The following is an 18,088-nucleotide window of genomic DNA, read 5'->3' as shown; positions in this document are numbered from 1 at the left end:
GGCAGTAGAGTACCGTGTGTCTGTGTAAGGCAGTAGAGTACCGTGTGTCTGTGTAAGGCAGTAGAGTACCGTGTGTCTGTGTAAGGCAGTAGAGTACCGTGTGTGTCTGTAAGGCAGTAGGGTACTGTGTGTTTCTGAGTAAGGCATTAGAGTACTGTGTGTGTCTGTGTGAGGCAGTAGAGTACTGTGTGTGTCTGTGTGAGGCAGTAGAGTACTGTGTGTGTGTCTAACGCAGTAGAGTACTGTGTGTGTCTGTGTAAGGCAGAAGGGAACGGTGTGTGTGCGCAGCTGTGTAAGGCAGTAGGGTACTGTGTGTGTCTACTGTGTATGTGCGCGTCTGTGTAAGGCAGTAGGGCACTGTATGTGTGCGCGTCTGTGTAAGGCAGTAGGGCACGGTGTGTGCGCATCTGTGTAAGGCAGTAGGGCACGATGTGTGTGCACGTCTGTGTAAGGCAGTAGGGTACTGTGTGTGTGTCTGTGTAAGGCAGTAGAGTACTGTGTGTGTCTGTGTAAGGCAGTAGAGTACTGTGTGTGTGTCTGTGTAAGGCAGTAGAGTACTGTGTGTGTGTCTCTGTGTAAGGCAGTAGAGTACTGTGTGTGTGTCTCTGTGTAAGGCAGTAGAGTACTGTGTGTGTGACTCTGTGTAAGGCAGTGGAGTACTGTGTGTGTGTGTCTGTGTAAGGCAGTAGAGTACTGTGTGTGTGTGTCTCTGTGCAAGGCAGTAGAGTACTGTGTGTCTGTCTGTGTAAGGCAGTAGAATACTGTGTGTCTGTCTGTGTAAGGCAGTAGAGTACTGTGTGTCTGTGTAAGGCAGTAGAGTACTGTGTGTCTGTGTGTGTGTGCCTGTGTAAGGCAGTAGGGTACTGTGTGTGTCTGTAAGGCAGTAGGGTACTTTGTGTTTCTGTGTAAGGCATTAGAGTACTGTGTGTGTCTGTGTGAGGCAGTAGAATACTGTGTGTGTCTGTGTGAGGCAGTAGAATACTGTGTGTGTCTGTGTAAGGCAGTAGAGTACTGTGTGTGTCTGTAAGGCAGAAGGGAACGGTGTGTGTGCGCATCTGTGTAAGGCAGTAGGGTACTGTGTATGTCCGCGTCTGTGTAAGGCAGTAGGGCACTGTGTGTGTGCGCGTCTGTGTAAGGCAGTAGGGCACGGTGTGTGCGCATCTGTGTAAGGCAGTAGGGCACGGTGTGTGTGCGCGTCTGTGTAAGGCAGTAGGGTACTGTTTGTGTCTCTATGTAAGGCAGTAGAGTACTGTGTGTGTGTCTCTGTGTAAGGCAGTAGAGTACTGTGTGTGTGTCTCTGTGTAAGGCAGTAGAGTACTGTGTGTGTGTGCATCTGTGTAAGGCAGTAGAGTACTGTGTGTGTGTGCATCTGTGTAAGGCAGTAGAGTACTGTGTGTGTGTGCATCTGTGTAAGGCAGTAGAGTACTGTGTGTGTGTCTCTGTGTAAGGCAGTAGAGTACTGTGTGTGTCTCTGTGTAAGGCAGTAGAGTACTGTGTGTGTGTCTCTGTGTAAGGCCGTAGAGTACTGTGTGTGTGTCTCTGTGTAAGGCCGTAGAGTACTGTGTGTGTGTCTCTGTGTAAGGCCGTAGAGTACTGTGTGTGTGTCTCTGTGTAAGGCAGTAGAGTACTGTGTGTGTGTCTCTGTGTAAGGCAGTAGAGTACTGTGTGTGTGTCTCTGTGTAAGGCAGTAGAGTACTGTGTGTGTGTCTCTGTGTAAGGCAGTAGAGTACTGTGTGTGTGTCTCTGTGTAAGGCAGTAGAGTACTGTGTGTGTGTCTCTGTGTAAGGCAGTAGAGTACTGTGTGTGTGTGTGTGTGTCTGTGTAAGGCAGTAGAGTACTGTGTGTGCCTGTGTAAGGCAGTAGGGTACTGTGTGTGCCTGTGTAAGGCAGTAGGGTACTGTGTGTGTGTCTCTGTGTAAGGCAGTAGAGTACTGTGTGTGTGTCTCTGTGTAAGGCAGTAGAGTACTGTGTGTGTGTGTCTCTGTGTAAGGCAGTAGAGTACTGTGTGTGTGTCTCTGTGTAAGGCAGTAGAGTACTGTGTGTGTGTCTCTGTGTAAGGCAGTAGAGTACTGTGTGTGTGTCTCTGTGTAAGGCAGTAGAGTACTGTGTGTGTGTCTCTGTGTAAGGCAGTAGAGTACTGTGTGTGTGTGTCTCTGTGTAAGGCAGTAGAGTACTGTGTGTGTGTCTCTGTGTAAGGCAGTAGAGTACTGTGTGTGTGTCTCTGTGTAAGGCAGTAGAGTACTGTGTGTGCAAATGTGTAAGGCAGTAGGATACTGTGTGTGCAAATGTGTAAGGCAGTAGGGCACTGTGTGTGTGCGCTCGTCTGTGTAAGGCAGTAGGGCATGGTGTGTGTGCGCGTCTGTGTAAGGCAGTAGGGCACGGTGTGTGTGCGCGTCTGTGTAAGGCAGTAGGGCACGATGTGTGTGTGCGTCTGTGTAAGCAGTAGGGTACTGTGTGTGCGCAAATGTGTAAGGTAGTAGGGTACTGTGTGTGTGCGCGCGCGCATCTGTGTAAGGCAGTAGAGTGCTGTGTGTCTGTAAGGCAGTAGAGAACTGTGTGTGTGTTTGTGTAAGGCAGTAGGGCACTGTGTGTGTGCGCCTCTGTGTAAGGCAGTAGGGCACTGTGTGTGTGAGCGTATGTGTAAGGCAGTAGAGAATTCTGTGTCTGTGTAAGGCAGTATTAGTACTGTGTGTGCGTCTGTAAGGCAGTAGGGCACTGTGTGTGCGCGCGCGTATGTGTAAGGGAGAAGGGAACGGTGTGTGCGCGCATCTATGTAAGGCAGTAGGGCAGGGCTCGACAAACCCAGGAGCCAGGTAGCCACTGGCTCCTAGAATTTTACCCCTGGCTCCTAACTTTTTTGGTTATCTGTGTAAGGCAGTAGAGTACTGTGTGTGTGTCTCTGTGTAAGGCAGTAGAGTACTGTGTGTGTGTCTCTGTGTAAGGCAGTAGAGTACTGTGTGTGTGTCTCTGTGTAAGGCCGTAGAGTACTGTGTGTGTGTCTCTGTGTAAGGCAGTAGAGTACTGTGTGTGTGTCTCTGTGTAAGGCAGTAGAGTACTGTGTGTGTGTCTCTGTGTAAGGCAGTAGAGTACTGTGTGTGTGTCTCTGTGTAAGGCAGTAGAGTACTGTGTGTGTGTCTCTGTGTAAGGCAGTAGAGTACTGTGTGTGTGTCTCTGTGTAAGGCAGTAGAGTACTGTGTGTGTGTCTCTGTGTAAGGCAGTAGAGTACTGTGTGTGTGTCTCTGTGTAAGGCAGTAGAGTACTGTGTGTGTGTGTCTCTGTGTAAGGCAGTAGAGTACTGTGTGTGTGTCTCTGTGTAAGGCAGTAGAGTACTGTGTGTGTGTGTGTCTGTGTAAGGCAGTAGAGTACTGTGTGTGTGTGTGTGTGTGTCTGTGTAAGGCAGTAGAGTACTGTGTGTGCCTGTGTAAGGCAGTAGGGTACTGTGTGTGTGTCTCTGTGTAAGGCAGTAGAGTACTGTGTGTGTGTCTCTGTGTAAGGCAGTAGAGTACTGTGTGTGTGTCTCTGTGTAAGGCAGTAGAGTACTGTGTGTGTCTCTGTGTAAGGCAGTAGAGTACTGTGTGTGTGTGTCTGTGTAAGGCAGTAGAGTACTGTGTGTGTGTGTCTGTGTAAGGCCGTAGAGTACTGTGTGTGTGTCTCTGTGTAAGGCAGTAGAGTACTGTGTGTGCAAATGTGTAAGGCAGTAGGATACTGTGTGTGCAAATGTGTAAGGCAGTAGGGCACTGTGTGTGTGCGCTCGTCTGTGTAAGGCAGTAGGGCATGGTGTGTGTGCGCGTCTGTGTAAGGCAGTAGGGCACGGTGTGTGTGCGCGTCTGTGTAAGGCAGTAGGGCACGATGTGTGTGTGCGTCTGTGTAAGCAGTAGGGTACTGTGTGTGCGCAAATGTGTAAGGTAGTAGGGTACTGTGTGTGTGCGCGCGCGCATCTGTGTAAGGCAGTAGAGTGCTGTGTGTCTGTAAGGCAGTAGAGAACTGTGTGTGTGTTTGTGTAAGGCAGTAGGGCACTGTGTGTGTGCGCCTCTGTGTAAGGCAGTAGGGCACTGTGTGTGTGAGCGTATGTGTAAGGCAGTAGAGAATTCTGTGTCTGTGTAAGGCAGTATTAGTACTGTGTGTGCGTCTGTAAGGCAGTAGGGCACTGTGTGTGCGCGCGCGTATGTGTAAGGGAGAAGGGAACGGTGTGTGCGCGCATCTATGTAAGGCAGTAGGGCAGGGCTCGACAAACCCAGGAGCCAGGTAGCCACTGGCTCCTAGAATTTTACCCCTGGCTCCTAACTTTTTTGGTTATCCTTCATATCTCTATATACAACTGCCACTGTCTGGCTCCTAAAAATATGTCTGGCTCCTAAATCTTTTTACTGGCTCCTAATTTTTAAACAGATTTGTCAAGCACTGCAGTAGGGTACTGTGTGCGCAAATGTTTAAAGCAGTAGTGTACTGTGTGTCTGTGTAAGGCAGTAGAGTACTGTGTGCGCATCTGTGTAAGGCAGTAGGGCACGATGTGTGTGCGCATCTGTGTAAGGCAGTAGGGTACTGTGTGTGTGTGCGTCTGTGTAAGGCAGTAGGGTACTGTGTGTGTGTCTGTGTAAGGCAGTAGAGAACTGTGTGTGTCTTTGTAAGGCAGTAGGGCACTGTGTGTGCGTGCGTCTGTGTAAGGCAGTAGAGTACTGTGTGTGTCTCTGTGTAAGGCAGTAGAGTACTGTGTGTGTCTCTGTGTAAGGCAGTAGAGTACTGTGTGTGTCTCTGTGTAAGGCAGTAGAGTACTGTGTGTGTCTCTGTGTAAGGCAGTAGAGTACTGTGTGTGTCTCTGTGTAAGGCAGTAGAGTACTGTGTGTGTCTCTGTGTAAGGCAGTAGAGTACTGTGTGTGTCGCTGTGTAAGGCAGTAGAGTACTGTGTGTGTCGCTGTGTAAGGCAGTAGAGTACTGTGTGTGTGTCGCTGTGTAAGGCAGTAGAGTACTGTGTGTGTGTCTATGTGTAAGGCAATAGAGTACTGTGTCTCTGTGTAAGGCAGTAGAGTACTGTGTGTGTCTCTGTGTAAGGCAGTAGAGTACTGTGTGTGTCTCTGTGTAAGGCAGTAGAGTACTGTGTGTGTCTCTGTGTAAGGCAGTAGAGTACTGTGTGTGTCTCTGTGTAAGGCAATAGAGTACTGTGTGTGTCTCTGTGTAAGGCAGTAGAGTACTCTGTGTCTCTCTGTGTAAGGCAGTAGAGTACTGTGTGTGTGTCTCTGTGTAAGGCAGTAGAGTACTGTGTGTGTGTCTCTGTGTCTCTGTGTAAGGCAGTAGAGTACTGTGTGTGTGTATCTGTGTAAGGCAGTAGAGTACTGTGTGTGTCTCTCTGTGTAAGGCAGTAGAGTACTGTGTGTGTCTCTGTGTAAGGCAGTAGAGTTTACATAGAGTCTATGTAAAGCAGTATTAGTACTGTGTGCAAATGTGTAAGGCAGTAGGGTACTGTGTGCGTGTCTATGTAAGGCAGTATTAGTACTGTGTGCGCGTCTGTGCAAGGCAGTAGAGTACAGTGTCTCTCTCTGTGTAAGGCAGTAGAGTACTGTGTGTGTCTCTCTGTGTAAGGCAGTAGAGTACTGTGTGTGTCTCTCTGTGTAAGGCAGTAGAGTACTGTGTGTGTCTCTCTGTGTAAGGCAGTAGAGTACTGTGTGTGTCTCTCTGTGTAAGGCAGTAGAGTACTGTGTGTGTCTCTCTGTGTAAGGCAGTAGAGTACTGTGTGTGTCTCTCTGTGTAAGGCAGTAGAGTACTGTGTGTGTCTCTGTGTAAGGCAGTAGAGTACTGTGTGTGTCTCTGTGTAAGGCAGTAGAGTACTGTGTGTGTCTCTGTGTAAGGCAGTAGAGTACTGTGTGTGTCTCTGTGTAAGGCAGTAGAGTACTGTGTGTGTCTCTGTGTAAGGCAGTAGAGTACTGTGTGTGTCTCTGTGTAAGTCAGTAGAGTACTGTGTGTGTGTCTCTGTGCAAGGCAGTAGAGTACAGTGTGTCTCTCTGTGTAAGGCAGTAGAGTACTGTGTGTGTGTAAGGCAGTAGAGTACTGTGTGTGTGTAAGGCAGTAGAGTACTGTGTGTGTGTAAGGCAGTAGAGTACTGTGTGTGTGTAAGGCAGTAGAGTACTGTGTGTGTGTAAGGCAGTAGAGTACTGTGTGTGTGTAAGGCAGTAGAGTACTGTGTGTGTGTAAGGCAGTAGAGTACTGTGTGTGTGTAAGGCAGTAGAGTACTGTGTGTGTGTAAGGCAGTAGAGTACTGTGTGTGTGTAAGGCAGTAGAGTACTGTGTCTGTGTAAGGCAGTAGAGTACTGTGTGTGTGTAAGGCAGTAGAGTACTGTGTGTGTGTAAGGCAGTAGAGTACTGTGTGTGTGTAAGGCAGTAGAGTACTGTGTGTGTGTAAGGCAGTAGAGTACTGTGTGTGTGTAAGGCAGTAGAGTACTGTGTGTGTGTAAGGCAGTAGAGTACTGTGTGTGTGTAAGGCAGTAGAGTACTGTGTGTGTGTAAGGCAGTAGAGTACTGTGTGTGTGTAAGGCAGTAGAGTACTGTGTGTGTGTAAGGCAGTAGAGTACTGTGTGTGTGTAAGGCAGTAGAGTACTGTGTGTGTGTAAGGCAGTAGAGTACTGTGTGTGTGTAAGGCAGTAGAGTACTGTGTGTGTGTAAGGCAGTAGAGTACTGTGTGTGTAAGGCAGTAGAGTACTGTGTGTGTGTAAGGCAGTAGAGTACTGTGTGTGTGTAAGGCAGTAGAGTACTGTGTGTGTGTAAGGCAGTAGAGTACTGTGTGTGTGTAAGGCAGTAGAGTACTGTGTGTGTGTAAGGCAGTAGAGTACTGTGTGTGTGTAAGGCAGTAGAGTACTGTGTGTGTGTAAGGCAGTAGAGTACTGTGTGTGTGTAAGGCAGTAGAGTACTGTGTGTGTGTACGGCAGTAGAGTACTGTGTGTGTGTACGGCAGTAGAGTACTGTGTGTGTGTACGGCAGTAGAGTACTGTGTGTGTGTACGGCAGTAGAGTACTGTGTGTGTGTGTACGGCAGTAGAGTACTGTGTGTGTGTGTACGGCAGTAGAGTACTGTGTGTGTGTGTACGGCAGTAGAGTACTGTGTGTGTGTGTACGGCAGTAGAGTACTGTGTGTGTGTGTACGGCAGTAGAGTACTGTGTGTGTGTACGGCAGTAGAGTACTGTGTGTGTGTAAGGCAGTAGAGTACTGTGTGTGTGTAAGGCAGTAGAGTACTGTGTGTGTGTAAGGCAGTAGAGTACTGTGTGTGTGTAAGGCAGTAGAGTACTGTGTGTGTGTAAGGCAGTAGAGTACTGTGTGTGTGCAAGGCAGTAGAGTACTGTGTGTGTGTACGGCAGTAGAGTACTGTGTGTGTGTAAGGCAGTAGAGTACTGTGTGTGTGTAAGGCAGTAGAGTACTGTGTGTGTGTAAGGCAGTAGAGTACTGTGTGTGTCTCTGTGTAAGGCAGTAGAGTACTGTGTGTGTCTCTGTGTAAGTCAGTAGAGTACTGTGTGTGTCTCTGTGCAAGGCAGTAGAGTACAGTGTGTGTCTCTGTGCAAGGCAGTAGAGTACAGTGTGTCTCTCTGTGTAAGGCAGTAGAGTACTGTGTGTGTGTAAGGCAGTAGAGTACTGTGTGTGTGTAAGGCAGTAGAGTACTGTGTGTGTGTAAGGCAGTAGAGTACTGTGTGTGTGTCTCTGTGTAAGGCAGTAGAGTACTGTGTGTGTCTCTGTGTAAGGCAGTAGAGTACTGTGTGTGTCTCTGTGTAAGGCAGTAGAGTACTGTGTGTGTCTCTGTGTAAGGCAGTAGAGTACTGTGTGTGTCTCTGTGTAAGGCAGTAGAGTACTGTGTGTGTCTCTGTGTAAGGCAGTAGAGTACTGTGTGTGTCGCTGTGTAAGGCAGTAGAGTACTGTGTGTGTCGCTGTGTAAGGCAGTAGAGTACTGTGTGTGTCGCTGTGTAAGGCAGTAGAGTACTGTGTGTGTCGCTGTGTAAGGCAGTAGAGTACTGTGTGTGTGTCTATGTGTAAGGCAATAGAGTACTGTGTCTCTGTGTAAGGCAGTAGAGTACTGTGTCTCTGTGTAAGGCAGTAGAGTACTGTGTGTGTCTCTGTGTAAGGCAGTAGAGTACTGTGTGTGTCTCTGTGTAAGGCAGTAGAGTACTGTGTGTGTCTCTGTGTAAGGCAATAGAGTACTGTGTGTGTCTCTGTGTAAGGCAGTAGAGTACTCTGTGTCTCTCTGTGTAAGGCAGTAGAGTACTGTGTGTGTGTCTCTGTGTAAGGCAGTAGAGTACTGTGTGTGTGTGTCTCTGTGTAAGGCAGTAGAGTACTGTGTGTGTGTGTCTCTGTGTAAGGCAGTAGAGTACTGTGTGTGTCTCTCTGTGTAAGGCAGTAGAGTACTGTGTGTGTCTCTGTGTAAGGCAGTAGAGTTTACATAGAGTCTATGTAAAGCAGTATTAGTACTGTGTGCAAATGTGTAAGGCAGTAGGGTACTGTGTGCGTGTCTATGTAAGGCAGTATTAGTACTGTGTGCGCGTCTGTGCAAGGCAGTAGAGTACAGTGTGTCTCTCTGTGTAAGGCAGTAGAGTACTGTGTGTGTCTCTCTGTGTAAGGCAGTAGAGTACTGTGTGTGTCTCTGTGTAAGGCAGTAGAGTTTACATAGTCTATGTAAAGCAGTATTAGTACTGTGTGCAAATGTGTAATTCAGTAGGGTACTGTGCGCGTGTCTATGTAAGGCAGTATTAGTACTGTGTGCGCGTCTGTGCAAGGCAGTAGAGTACAGTGTGTCTCTCTGTGTAAGGCAGTAGAGTACTGTGTGTGTCTCTCTGTGTAAGGCAGTAGAGTACTGTGTGTGTCTCTCTGTGTAAGGCAGTAGAGTACTGTGTGTGTCTCTCTGTGTAAGGCAGTAGAGTACTGTGTGTGTCTCTCTGTGTAAGGCAGTAGAGTACTGTGTGTGTCTCTGTGTAAGGCAGTAGAGTACTGTGTGTGTCTCTGTGTAAGGCAGTAGAGTACTGTGTGTGTCTCTGTGTAAGGCAGTAGAGTACTGTGTGTGTCTCTGTGTAAGGCAGTAGAGTACTGTGTGTGTCTCTGTGTAAGTCAGTAGAGTACTGTGTGTGTGTCTCTGTGCAAAGCAGTAGAGTACAGTGTGTCTCTCTGTGTAAGGCAGTAGAGTACTGTGTGTGTGTCTCTGTGTAAGGCAGTAGAGTACTGTGTGTGTGTGTCTCTGTGTAAGGCAGTAGAGTACTGTGTGTGTGTCTCTGTGTAAGGCAGTAGAGTACTGTGTGTGTGTGCATCTGTGTAAGGCAGTAGAGTACTGTTTGTGTGTCTCTGTGTAAGGCAGTAGAGTACTGTGTGTGTGTCTCTGTGTAAGGCCGTAGAGTACTGTGTGTGTGTCTCTGTGTAAGGCAGTAGAGTACTGTGTGTGTGTCTCTGTGTAAGGCAGTAGAGTACTGTGTGTGTCTCTGTGTAAGGCAGTAGAGTACTGTGTGTGTGTCTCTGTGTAAGGCAGTAGAGTACTGTGTGTGTGTGCATCTGTGTAAGGCAGTAGAGTACTGTGTGTGTGTGCATCTGTGTAAGGCAGTAGGGTACTGTTTGTGTCTCTATGTAAGGCAGTAGAGTACTGTGTGTGTGTCTCTGTGTAAGGCAGTAGAGTACTGTGTGTGTGTCTCTGTGTAAGGCAGTAGAGTACTGTGTGTGTGTCTCTGTGTAAGGCAGTAGAGTACTGTGTGTGTGTGCATCTGTGTAAGGCAGTAGAGTACTGTGTGTGTGTGCATCTGTGTAAGGCAGTAGAGTACTGTGTGTGTGTGCATCTGTGTAAGGCAGTAGAGTACTGTGTGTGTGTCTCTGTGTAAGGCAGTAGAGTACTGTGTGTGTCTCTGTGTAAGGCAGTAGAGTACTGTGTGTGTGTCTCTGTGTAAGGCCGTAGAGTACTGTGTGTGTGTCTCTGTGTAAGGCCGTAGAGTACTGTGTGTGTGTCTCTGTGTAAGGCCGTAGAGTACTGTGTGTGTGTCTCTGTGTAAGGCAGTAGAGTACTGTGTGTGTGTCTCTGTGTAAGGCAGTAGAGTACTGTGTGTGTGTCTCTGTGTAAGGCAGTAGAGTACTGTGTGTGTGTCTCTGTGTAAGGCAGTAGAGTACTGTGTGTGTGTCTCTGTGTAAGGCAGTAGAGTACTGTGTGTGTGTGTGTGTGTCTGTGTAAGGCAGTAGAGTACTGTGTGTGCCTGTGTAAGGCAGTAGGGTACTGTGTGTGCCTGTGTAAGGCAGTAGGGTACTGTGTGTGTGTCTCTGTGTAAGGCAGTAGAGTACTGTGTGTGTGTCTCTGTGTAAGGCAGTAGAGTACTGTGTGTGTGTCTCTGTGTAAGGCAGTAGAGTACTGTGTGTGTGTCTCTGTGTAAGGCAGTAGAGTACTGTGTGTGTGTCTCTGTGTAAGGCAGTAGAGTACTGTGTGTGTGTCTCTGTGTAAGGCAGTAGAGTACTGTGTGTGTGTCTCTGTGTAAGGCAGTAGAGTACTGTGTGTGTGTGTCTCTGTGTAAGGCAGTAGAGTACTGTGTGTGTGTGTCTCTGTGTAAGGCAGTAGAGTACTGTGTGTGTGTGCATCTGTGTAAGGCAGTAGAGTACTGTTTGTGTGTCTCTGTGTAAGGCAGTAGAGTACTGTTTGTGTGTCTCTGTGTAAGGCAGTAGAGTACTGTGTGTGTGTCTCTGTGTAAGGCAGTAGAGTACTGTGTGTGTGTCTCTGTGTAAGGCAGTAGAGTACTGTGTGTGTGTCTCTGTGTAAGGCAGTAGAGTACTGTGTGTGTGTCTCTGTGTAAGGCAGTAGAGTACTGTGTGTGTGTCTGTGTAAGGCAGTAGAGTACTGTGTGTGTGTCTCTGTGTAAGGCAGTAGAGTACTGTGTGTGTGTGCATCTGTGTAAGGCAGTAGAGTACTGTGTGTGTGTGCATCTGTGTAAGGCAGTAGAGTACTGTGTGTGTGTCTCTGTGTAAGGCAGTAGAGTACTGTGTGTGTGTCTCTGTGTAAGGCAGTAGAGTACTGTGTGTGTGTCTCTGTGTAAGGCAGTAGAGTACTGTGTGTGTGTCTCTGTGTAAGGCCGTAGAGTACTGTGTGTGTGTCTCTGTGTAAGGCCGTAGAGTACTGTGTGTGTGTCTCTGTGTAAGGCCGTAGAGTACTGTGTGTGTGTCTCTGTGTAAGGCAGTAGAGTACTGTGTGTGTGTCTCTGTGTAAGGCAGTAGAGTACTGTGTGTGTGTCTCTGTGTAAGGCAGTAGAGTACTGTGTGTGTGTCTCTGTGTAAGGCAGTAGAGTACTGTGTGTGTGTCTCTGTGTAAGGCAGTAGAGTACTGTGTGTGTGTCTCTGTGTAAGGCAGTAGAGTACTGTGTGTGTGTGTGTGTGTGTCTGTGTAAGGCAGTAGAGTACTGTGTGTGCCTGTGTAAGGCAGTAGGGTACTGTGTGTGCCTGTGTAAGGCAGTAGGGTACTGTGTGTGTGTCTCTGTGTAAGGCAGTAGAGTACTGTGTGTGTGTCTCTGTGTAAGGCAGTAGAGTACTGTGTGTGTGTCTCTGTGTAAGGCAGTAGAGTACTGTGTGTGTGTCTCTGTGTAAGGCAGTAGAGTACTGTGTGTGTGTCTCTGTGTAAGGCAGTAGAGTACTGTGTGTGTGTCTCTGTGTGTGTGTGTCTCTGTGTAAGGCAGTAGAGTACTGTGTGTGTGTGCATCTGTGTAAGGCAGTAGAGTACTGTTTGTGTGTCTCTGTGTAAGGCCGTAGAGTACTGTGTGTGTGTCTCTGTGTAAGGCAGTAGAGTACTGTGTGTGTGTCTCTGTGTAAGGCAGTAGAGTACTGTGTGTGTCTCTGTGTAAGGCAGTAGAGTACTGTGTGTGTGTGTGCCTGTGTAAGTCAGTAGGGTACTGTGTGTGCCTGTGTAAGTCAGTAGGGTACTGTGTGTGCCTGTGTAAGTCAGTAGGGTACTGTGTGTGCCTGTGTAAGGCAGTAGGGTACTGTGTGTGCCTGTGTAAGGCAGTAGGGTACTGTGTGTGCCTGTGTAAGGCAGTAGGGTACTGTGTGTGTGTCTCTGTGTAAGGCAGTAGATTACTGTGTGTGTGTCCCTGTGTAAGGCAGTAGAGTACTGTGTGTGTGTCCCTGTGTAAGGCAGTAGAGTACTGTGTGTGTGTCTCTGTGTAAGGCAGTAGAGTACTGTGTGTGTGTCTCTGTGTAAGGCAGTAGAGTACTGTGTGTGTGTGTCTCTGTGTAAGGCAGTAGAGTACTGTGTGTGTGTGTCTCTGTGTAAGGCAGTAGAGTACTGTGTGTGTGTCCCTGTGTAAGGCAGTAGAGTACTGTGTGTGTGTCTCTGTGTAAGGCAGTAGAGTACTGTGTGTGTGTGTCTCTGTGTAAGGCAGTAGAGTACTGTGTGTGTGTGTCTCTGTGTAAGGCAGTAGAGTACTGTGTGTGTGTGTCTCTGTGTAAGGCAGTAGAGTACTGTGTGTGTGTGTCTCTGTGTAAGGCAGTAGAGTACTGTGTGTGTGTGTCTCTGTGTAAGGCAGTAGAGTACTGTGTGTGTGTGTCTCTGTGTAAGGCAGTAGAGTACTGTGTGTGTGTGTCTCTGTGTAAGGCAGTAGAGTACTGTGTGTGTGTGTCTCTGTGTAAGGCAGTAGAGTACTGTGTGTGTGTGTCTGTGTAAGGCAGTAGAGTACTGTGTGTGTGTGTCTGTGTAAGGCAGTAGAGTACTGTGTGTGTGTGTCTGTGTAAGGCAGTAGAGTACTGTGTGTGTGTGTCTGTGTAAGGCAGTAGAGTACTGTGTGTGTGTGTCTGTGTAAGGCAGTAGAGTACTGTGTGTGTGTGTCTGTGTAAGGCCGTAGAGTACTGTGTGTGTGTCTCTGTGTAAGGCAGTAGAGTACTGTGTGTGCAAATGTGTAAGGCAGTAGGGCACTGTGTGTGTGCGCTCGTCTGTGTAAGGCAGTAGGGCATGGTGTGTGTGCGCGTCTGTGTAAGGCAGTAGGGCACGGTGTGTGTGCGCGTCTGTGTAAGGCAGTAGGGCACGATGTGTGTGTGCGTCTGTGTAAGCAGTAGGGTACTGTGTGTGCGCAAATGTGTAAGGTAGTAGGGTACTGTGTGTGTGCGCGCGCGCATCTGTGTAAGGCAGTAGAGTGCTGTGTGTCTGTAAGGCAGTAGAGAACTGTGTGTGTGTTTGTGTAAGGCAGTAGGGCACTGTGTGTGTGCGCCTCTGTGTAAGGCAGTAGGGCACTGTGTGTGTGAGCGTATGTGTAAGGCAGTAGAGAATTCTGTGTCTGTGTAAGGCAGTATTAGTACTGTGTGTGCGTCTGTAAGGCAGTAGGGCACTGTGTGTGCGCGCGCGTATTTGTAAGGGAGAAGGGAACGGTGTGTGCGCGCATCTATGTAAGGCAGTAGGGCAGGGCTCGACAAACCCAGGAGCCAGGTAGCCACTGGCTCCTAGAATTTTACCCCTGGCTCCTAACTTTTTTGGTTATCCTTCATATCTCTATATACAACTGCCACTGTCTGGCTCCTAAAAATATGTCTGGCTCCTAAATCTTTTTACTGGCTCCTAATTTTTAAACAGATTTGTCAAGCACTGCAGTAGGGTACTGTGTGCGCAAATGTTTAAAGCAGTAGTGTACTGTGTGTCTGTGTAAGGCAGTAGAGTACTGTGTGCGCATCTGTGTAAGGCAGTAGGGCACGATGTGTGTGCGCATCTGTGTAAGGCAGTAGGGTACTGTGTGTGTGTGCGTCTGTGTAAGGCAGTAGGGTACTGTGTGTGTGTCTGTGTAAGGCAGTAGAGAACTGTGTGTGTCTTTGTAAGGCAGTAGGGCACTGTGTGTGCGTGCGTCTGTGTAAGGCAGTAGAGTACTGTGTGTGTCTCTGTGTAAGGCAGTAGAGTACTGTGTGTGTCTCTGTGTAAGGCAGTAGAGTACTGTGTGTGTCTCTGTGTAAGGCAGTAGAGTACTGTGTGTGTCTCTGTGTAAGGCAGTAGAGTACTGTGTGTGTCTCTGTGTAAGGCAGTAGAGTACTGTGTGTGTCTCTGTGTAAGGCAGTAGAGTACTGTGTGTGTCTCTGTGTAAGGCAGTAGAGTACTGTGTGTGTCGCTGTGTAAGGCAGTAGAGTACTGTGTGTGTCGCTGTGTAAGGCAGTAGAGTACTGTGTGTGTCGCTGTGTAAGGCAATAGAGTACTGTGTCTCTGTGTAAGGCAGTAGAGTACTGTGTGTGTCTCTGTGTAAGGCAGTAGAGTACTGTGTGTGTCTCTGTGTAAGGCAGTAGAGTACTGTGTGTGTCTCTGTGTAAGGCAGTAGAGTACTGTGTGTGTCTCTGTGTAAGGCAGTAGAGTACTGTGTGTGTCTCTGTGTAAGGCAATAGAGTACTGTGTGTGTCTCTGTGTAAGGCAGTAGAGTACTCTGTGTCTCTCTGTGTAAGGCAGTAGAGTACTGTGTGTGTGTCTCTGTGTAAGGCAGTAGAGTACTGTGTGTGTGTGTCTCTGTGTCTCTGTGTAAGGCAGTAGAGTACTGTGTGTGTGTATCTGTGTAAGGCAGTAGAGTACTGTGTGTGTCTCTCTGTGTAAGGCAGTAGAGTACTGTGTGTGTCTCTGTGTAAGGCAGTAGAGTTTACATAGAGTCTATGTAAAGCAGTATTAGTACTGTGTGCAAATGTGTAAGGCAGTAGGGTACTGTGTGCGTGTCTATGTAAGGCAGTATTAGTACTGTGTGCGCGTCTGTGCAAGGCAGTAGAGTACAGTGTGTCTCTCTGTGTAAGGCAGTAGAGTACTGTGTGTGTCTCTCTGTGTAAGGCAGTAGAGTACTGTGTGTGTCTCTGTGTAAGGCAGTAGAGTTTACATAGAGTCTATGTAAAGCAGTATTAGTACTGTGTGCAAATGTGTAATTCAGTAGGGTACTGTGCGCGTGTCTATGTAAGGCAGTATTAGTACTGTGTGTCTCTCTGTGTAAGGCAGTAGAGTACTGTGTGTGTCTCTCTGTGTAAGGCAGTAGAGTACTGTGTGTGTCTCTCTGTGTAAGGCAGTAGAGTACTGTGTGTGTCTCTCTGTGTAAGGCAGTAGAGTACTGTGTGTGTCTCTCTGTGTAAGGCAGTAGAGTACTGTGTGTGTCTCTCTGTGTAAGGCAGTAGAGTACTGTGTGTGTCTCTCTGTGTAAGGCAGTAGAGTACTGTGTGTGTCTCTGTGTAAGGCAGTAGAGTACTGTGTGTGTCTCTGTGTAAGGCAGTAGAGTACTGTGTGTGTCTCTGTGTAAGGCAGTAGAGTACTGTGTGTGTCTCTGTGTAAGGCAGTAGAGTACTGTGTGTGTCTCTGTGTAAGTCAGTAGAGTACTGTGTGTGTGTCTCTGTGCAAGGCAGTAGAGTACAGTGTGTCTCTCTGTGTAAGGCAGTAGAGTACTGTGTGTGTGTAAGGCAGTAGAGTACTGTGTGTGTGTAAGGCAGTAGAGTACTGTGTGTGTGTAAGGCAGTAGAGTACTGTGTGTGTGTAAGGCAGTAGAGTACTGTGTGTGTGTAAGGCAGTAGAGTACTGTGTGTGTGTAAGGCAGTAGAGTACTGTGTGTGTGTAAGGCAGTAGAGTACTGTGTGTGTGTAAGGCAGTAGAGTACTGTGTGTGTGTAAGGCAGTAGAGTACTGTGTGTGTGTAAGGCAGTAGAGTACTGTGTGTGTGTAAGGCAGTAGAGTACTGTGTGTGTGTAAGGCAGTAGAGTACTGTGTGTGTGTAAGGCAGTAGAGTACTGTGTGTGTGTAAGGCAGTAGAGTACTGTGTGTGTGTAAGGCAGTAGAGTACTGTGTGTGTGTAAGGCAGTAGAGTACTGTGTGTGTGTAAGGCAGTAGAGTACTGTGTGTGTGTAAGGCAGTAGAGTACTGTGTGTGTGTAAGGCAGTAGAGTACTGTGTGTGTGTAAGGCAGTAGAGTACTGTGTGTGTGTAAGGCAGTAGAGTACTGTGTGTGTGTAAGGCAGTAGAGTACTGTGTGTGTGTAAGGCAGTAGAGTACTGTGTGTGTGTAAGGCAGTAGAGTACTGTGTGTGTGTAAGGCAGTAGAGTACTGTGTGTGTGTAAGGCAGTAGAGTACTGTGTGTGTGTAAGGCAGTAGAGTACTGTGTGTGTGTAAGGCAGTAGAGTACTGTGTGTGTGTAAGGCAGTAGAGTACTGTGTGTGTGTAAGGCAGTAGAGTACTGTGTGTGTGTAAGGCAGTAGAGTACTGTGTGTGTGTAAGGCAGTAGAGTACTGTGTGTGTGTAAGGCAGTAGAGTACTGTGTGTGTGTAAGGCAGTAGAGTACTGTGTGTGTGTAAGGCAGTAGAGTACTGTGTGTGTGTAAGGCAGTAGAGTACTGTGTGTGTGTAAGGCAGTAGAGTACTGTGTGTGTGTAAGGCAGTAGAGTACTGTGTGTGTGTAAGGCAGTAGAGTACTGTGTGTGTGTAAGGCAGTAGAGTACTGTGTGTGTGTAAGGCAGTAGAGTACTGTGTGTGTGTAAGGCAGTAGAGTACTGTGTGTGTGTAAGGCAGTAGAGTACTGTGTGTGTGTAAGGCAGTAGAGTACTGTGTGTGTGTAAGGCAGTAGAGTACTGTGTGTGTGTAAGGCAGTAGAGTACTGTGTGTGTGTAAGGCAGTAGAGTACTGTGTTTGTGTAAGGCAGTAGAGTACTGTGTGTGTGTACGGCAGTAGAGTACTGTGTGTGTGTACGGCAGTAGAGTACTGTGTGTGTGTAAGGCAGTAGAGTACTGTGTGTGTGTAAGGCAGTAGAGTACTGTGTGTGTGTAAGGCAGTAGAGTACTGTGTGTGTGTAAGGCAGTAGAGTACTGTGTGTGTGTAAGGCAGTAGAGTACTGTGTGTGTGTAAGGCAGTAGAGTACTGTGTGTGTGTAAGGCAGTAGAAGAGTACTGTGTGTGTGTAAGGCAGTAGAAGAGTACTGTGTGTGTGCGCATCTAAAGCAGCAGAAGAGTACTGTGTGTGTGCGCATCTAAAGCAGCAGAAGAGTACTGTGTGTGTGCGCATCTAAAGCAGCAGAAGAGTACTGTGTGTGTGCGCATCTAAAGCATCAGAATAGTACTCTGTGTGTACGTCTAAGGCATCAGAATAGTACTCTGTGTGTGTGCGCATCTGTTTAAGGCATCAGTAGAGTACTTTGTGTGCATGCATCTATGTAAGCCAGCAAAAGAGTACTGTGCGTGTGTGTGCGCGCGCGCGTCTGTGTAAGGCTGTAGAGTAGTGTGTGTAAGTGTAGTGCTGTTTGTGTTTCTGTGTATCCCAGTTTAGTACTGTGTGTGTGTGTGTGTATTTAATAAACCTGCCATGTGTCAAAGTGGTACATTAATTAAATGTAACATATTTTATTAAGAAGATACACAATTGAGCTTTTACCTCTATGAGTGGGTAATGTGGCTCTGCACAGATATGCTCCTTCCCCCCTCTCATTAGTTGCTCTTTCTGGTATGACTTTTGATCCCTTCCTCTGCTTTCTTGCCGTTAACCAGCTCCCTATAATTGGATCTGTCACATTGATGCTGGATCTGATACTGTCATGGTCCGCTATCTATCACTCCAACTTGTGCCTTGAGCATTGCTCTGAAGGTTAACCTATTCAGGGCAAGAATAAGGCTCTTCTTCAAGACTTGTGTTTTTAAACTGTCTCTCTCCTTTCTTAATGTACACGGATGGGTGAGAGTTAAGAATTGAGCTGTTAGGTCTGAATGGGAGCGTAAAGGGAAGCTGTGTCGGCGCCTCTCCCGGCACAAACCTAAGCTTGCAGACCAGGCTGCTAGTTCTCAGGTATAAATATCAACAAGAAGAAATTCCCCTGTGAGATGTCCACTAAGTTAGGCACAACACAAGCACATAAGTCGAGATAAAGTAAATCAATTCATACCTTTATTGTGGCATGTCGGACAAACACTCTGCATACAATTGCGGTGTGACTACCAGAAGACACAGGTGTGTGTGTAGTGTGACGTCATCTGACGCGTTTCACGCCCTTCTGGCGCTTTGTCAAAGATGTCTCTCCTTTCTTACACTCTTTTTGCAGGCTATTGTTTTTCCTTGTTGCTCTCTTTCTCTGGGCTTTCTCTCTTAACTTCCCAGTCTTTCTAGTCTTAGTTTATTTATTTATTTAATCTATCATGCTTTTCC

General features: G+C 47.5%; 1 protein-coding gene across 1 annotated transcript in view; it reads left to right on the top strand.

Annotated features, from left to right (window-relative positions):
• INTS3 (integrator complex subunit 3) overlaps positions 1–18,088 on the top strand; it is an 883,995-nt gene that overhangs the window by 135,530 nt on the left and 730,377 nt on the right.

Source organism: Bombina bombina, chromosome 1 (genome assembly GCF_027579735.1).
Source record: "Bombina bombina isolate aBomBom1 chromosome 1, aBomBom1.pri, whole genome shotgun sequence".
NCBI lineage: Eukaryota > Metazoa > Chordata > Amphibia > Anura > Bombinatoridae > Bombina > Bombina bombina.
Note: the sequence above shows the minus strand (reverse complement) of the source record. Positions and strands in the feature narration are given on the sequence as shown.